At 41.2% G+C, this 5,201-nt stretch overlaps 1 pseudogene; it reads left to right on the forward strand.

Annotated features, from left to right (window-relative positions):
* The first annotated feature begins 205 nt into the window (after window positions 1–205).
* LOC101098209 lies at window positions 206–3,131 on the forward strand (annotated as a pseudogene).
* The last annotated feature ends 2,070 nt before the right edge of the window (window positions 3,132–5,201 follow it).

Genomic DNA, 5,201 nt, shown 5'->3' on the forward strand with positions numbered 1-5,201 from the left:
TGGTAAGTGCTTTAATGACATTGTGATTATTTAGGAGAATGCCCTTCTTCCTGGGGGACAACAACTGAAGAGTTTAGAGCATTTTCATTTGGACCCATGAATGCCCATTGAACAGATACTTGACACCTACATGTAACTTCATATCTTAGCACAACCATAAGGCTTGTCCTTTGTGTGGGGAGGAGACAGCTCATGTTCTGTGGAAATGAGCCAGTAGCAACAACTTGATGCAGTTGCTGGATCTGGTTTGGAAGAAGTGGAATTGAGCTGGGAATATTACCTAGAAGAGACAGAGTCCACTGTAATTCCCCATGGATCTTTTAAACATGTGGACACACATTTGCAAAATAGGTTTGATCCTGGTATAAGACTGGAGGTGGCTGTGAAAACAGACCTTGAAACCAACTGGGCTGGTCACCACCATCATTACCACCTGTGAGCAGTTGCTCCTCCTCCCCTGCAATACCTATGGTGATGGCCAGAGGGCAGACTTCTGGTGTGACATCAAGAAGGCTGACTTCTACCTGGTTGAAAGGTGTGAGCAGAATAAGAAGACCATTGAGGGGAGTATAGGTGGCTCAATCGGTTAAGCATCTGACTCTTGGTTTCAGCTCAGGTCATGATCTCATGGTTTGTGAGTTGGAGCCCTGCATCGGGCACTGTGCTGTCATGCAGAGTCTGCCTGAGATTCTCTCTCCTTCTCTCTCTGCCCCTCCTCCTCTCTCTATCTGTCTCAAAATAAATAAACTTTAAAAAAATACCATTGAAACTCCAGAAGACATCAGAGATAGTGTCTGATTGGGATGAGTTTCTGCGGCAGACCCTGAGGAGAGGTTTCAATCCCCCTGGTGCACTGGTAGAGGGCATCTATAATGGAAGGAATCCTTTAGATCTCATTGATCCTGGCTCTAGGTTAGAATGTTAAGCTTTCCAAGACTCACTGATTACTTGATTTTTACTGAAGCTGCATTAGAAAGAACTTGAAAGTTCTGATAATTTTGAGAATTTGGTTGTATTACTTGGATCCATTTCTTCATCAGGTAGGTTGGGCTGCTTGGTAAGGATATGAGCTTTAGCCCCACTAGCCATCTGACATCAGAAGCCAAATGACAAGAGATTTTGCCAAAGTGAAAGATGAGGAGGAAGAGCAATTGCCATCATACTTATTTAGGGACAAGTGATTAGCACTCATTTATTCTCTGTAAATATGAAATGGGAAGCTGTGGACCCCTGGTCACCTTGTGGGATCTCTCCTACTACAGTAGTAAAGCTTTCTTATGAGAAGTAGTTCTTGGTGGAAATGGATGATTTGAAATCAGAAAATCATTCAAGGTGATCTTTTGTATGCCATGCCCACAGTCCTGGTATTTTCCCCATGCAATGGAGTCTGAAAAATGCTTTACACCTCAGCCACCCTCCTGGATACCCTGGCCAAGAATTTGATTGGACCAAATACCTCAAACAGTGTGGTGCTGAAACTACTCCCCAGAGTAGTGCCTTTTTCCGCTAATTTCTGAGCATGAATTTAAAGAGAATATGAAGCTCCAGACAGTGAACACTCTTATCCCTGAAGAAGTGTGTGTTGCCACCATTACTGAGGTGAGAGGCTCCTACCTGTGGGTCCAGGTGGGTTCTAAGGAGCTCATACATGAATGTACTATAATTGTAGAATCCATGGATGTATTTCCTTTGGGCTGGTGTGAAACCAATGCCCATGCCCTCAGTGCCCCTAATAGAACACAAGTACACAAGTGGAGGAAATTTTTCTGGTTCAATCAGAAAAACAAATGCCATCCTCCGGCACTATCAATGAGAGCCTGATGAATTAAGAGCAGAACTCCCCAGATGATTAATGGAAAATGACACTTTACAAGGATATATTTCAACCACTGTTTCTTCTCAGGGCTATATCTTAACTAAGAATCCATGACCTGCCTCAATTTGTAGGACATGGTAACTATATTCTGGTCCTCAGAGAGGTATTCACTTTACTTATCAATGCAGCCTATAAACCCAGTCTTGTCCTTCAAGAGTTGCAGCTGAATAAATATTCTGTGTGGCATGGATGTAGAGAGGTTCTAAAAGTCAAATACAAAGGAAAGAGTTACTGGGCTACTGCTGAGGTAGTGAAGATAGTGGGTTTGGTGCCTGAGTTCTGCTGTCAAACCTACATCAGACTGGAGATCTGTCCTCATCTCCCCATCCCTTGGGTGGTTCTTACCAAGTATTCTTAGAACTGCTCTGTGCTTACAAAGACCAGTATACACACTGTATGGGAAGAAGAAAAATAAAAGAATTGGGAGGCCACATGGTGAGCATAGTAAGTTATCATGTGCCCTGAAAAAAAAAAAAAACAGTAAGAGGAGGAAGAGGCAGAAAAATATTTTGACGCATAGAAGAAATACTCCTCTGCATCTGTTGATAACGCCTCAGGAGGCTTGCCCCAGGGAAGTGGTAGTGAAAATGAGGATGACCCAGGTGTAAGGGAGGAGGATTCCCTAAGTGAAGGCAATATATCTGAGCAATAGGACGAACTATAGGAAGAGTCAGAAGTGTCAGGAAAAAAAAAATCATTTTCCTCTTCTCCCATCCAAAACGAGATATATGCATTGGGGCATCCAGATAAACAAGAAAAAAAGAGCTTCACACTTTTTCATTTTCTGATGATGAGAATAAACCTCCTTCACCAAAGGATTGAAGCTGCTGAAAGGCTTCACCTGGACAGTAACCCCCGAAGTGTCAAGTGACAGATATTGTTGTGTTCATCATATACATTGATCATGCTCCATTAACAAGAATATTTCTAGACCAGGAAATTGATGGGCAGGCCCTGTTGCTCCTTACCCTCCCAAGAGTGTGTGGGCTTAAAATTGGGCCCTGAAATCGAACTCTGCCATCACATAGAGAGGGTCAAGTTTGCTTTTTATGAACAGTTTGCCAACTTAGAAGGACAATTGAAGTGGGCTGTGTCTTTGAAGCACAAATGTAGCAAATCCTCCTCCCCACTCTACAAGTGAAGCTGAAACAGTCCTGGGGGCTTTGGCCCTGCAGAGTTGGCTTGGTCTCTGCACTTTCAGGGAAAGAGGGCTACATTGAGGAAGCAAATCCTGCATAGAAGTGGCTATCCTGCCAGGGTAAATGTGGGCATCTCTTGGTCAGAGGGTTGCAATTTCAAAGAAGATAAAGGTTGTGAAGAAAAGATTCATGTAAAAAGAATAAGCATTTCCAGAGGTGTAGCATGGAAATGAAGAAAAATTTAGTCTGCTGGGAAGCACCTTTATTGTTGTTTTCTTTTTGTTTGGTTCCTTCCCATTGTAGACTGAAACTTGTTCTCTGCTTTCTCTTTCTTGGAAACAGTCAACATAGCTTTAAGTTAGCAGTGATTTGGGACTGTGCCTAAGGCACATCAGTGCTTCATTGTCATTGTGTTTTTAAGCTCTTTAAAATTAAAACACTTCACTTTTGGATAATTATGTGGCGCTAGGGTTTTGAATTGTACAGTCACACTTTGCTCCATTTTAAAATATATTCATAAGGAAAAAATAAAATCAGATCCAAGTAGGGGAGACTAGAACATTAAATAATTTGTCATGTATTAACAATAAGCTGTAACATTTATTATCAAATAGTCTCAGAGACAATGATTTAATCTTTTGTTTTTAATTTCCATTTTCTTTTATTTAATTTACATCCAAGTTAGTTAGCATATAGCACAACAATTATTTCAGGGGTAGATTCCTTAATTCCCTTACCCATTTAGAGCATTCCCCCTCCCACAACCCCTCCAGTAACCCTCTGTTTGTGCTCCATATTAAAGAGTCTCTTATGTTTTGTCCCCATCCCTGTTGTTATGATATTTTTGCTTCCTTTCCCTTATGTTCATCTGTTTTGTATCTTAAGGTCCTCATATGAGTGAAGTCATATGATATTTGTCTTTTTCTGACTGACTAATTTTGCTTAGCATAATACCCTCTAGTTCCATCCACCTAGTTGCAAATGGCAAGATTTCATTCTTTTTGATTGCTAGTAATACTCCACTGTGTGTGTGTGTGTGTGTGTGTGTGTGTGTGTGTGTAAACACACCACATCTTCTTTATCCATTCATCCATCAATGAACATTTGGGCTCTTTCCATACTTTGGCTGCTGTTGATAGTGCTGCTATAAACATGGGGGTGCATGTGTCCTTTCGAAACAGCACACCTGTATCTCTTGGATAAATACCTAGTAGTGCAATTGCTGGGTCATAGGGTAGTTCTATTTTTAGTTTTTTGAAAAAGCTCCATACTGTTTTCCAGAGTGGCTACACCAGCTTGCATCCCCACCAACAATGCAAAAAAGATCCTCTTTCTCAGCATCCTTGCCAACATCTGTTGTTGCCTGAGTTGTTAATGTTAGCCATTCTGACAGGTGTGAGGTGGTATCTCATTGTGGGTTTGATTTGTATTTCTCTGATGATAAGTGATATTGAGCATTTTGTCATGTGTCGGTTGGCCATCTGGATGTCTTCTTTGGAGAAATGTCTATTGATGCTTTTGCCCATTTCTTCACTGGATTATTTGTTTTTTGTGTGTTGAGTTTGATAAATTCTTTATAGATTTTGGATACTAATCCTTTATCTGATATGTCGTTTGCAAATATCTTCTGCCATTCTGTTGGTTGCCTTTTAGTTTTGCTGAATGTTTCCTTTACTGTGCAGAAGCTTTTTATTTTGGTGAGGTCCCAATAGTTAATTTTTGCTTTTGTTTCCCTTGCCTCTGGAGACGTGTTGAGTAAGACGTTGCTGCAGGCAAAATCAGAGAAGTTTTTGCCTGCTTTCTCCTTGAGGATTTTGATGGATTCCTGTCTTACATTGAGGTCTTTCATCCATTTTGAGTTTATTTTTGTGTATGTTGTAAGAAAGTGGTCCAGGTTCATTCTTCTGCATGTCGCTGTAGAGTTTTCCCAGTACCATTTGCTAAAGAGACTGTCTTTATTTCACTGAATATTCTTTGTTGCTTTGTCAAAGGTCAGTTGGCCATACGTCTGTGGGCCTGGAAGCAAACAATAAGACTGAGTAAACAAGAAGAGTGGAACTAGTAACAGATAGAAATTATTGTGGTATAGGGTCGCCCAGGTGGCTCAGTTTGTTGAGCATCCAACTTCAGCCCAGGTCATGATCTCACAGTTCATAAGTTCGAGCCCCGTGTCGGGCTCTGTGCTG

This window comes from Felis catus, chromosome B3, assembly GCF_018350175.1.
Source record: "Felis catus isolate Fca126 chromosome B3, F.catus_Fca126_mat1.0, whole genome shotgun sequence".
NCBI classification, from domain to species: Eukaryota; Metazoa; Chordata; class Mammalia; order Carnivora; family Felidae; genus Felis; species Felis catus.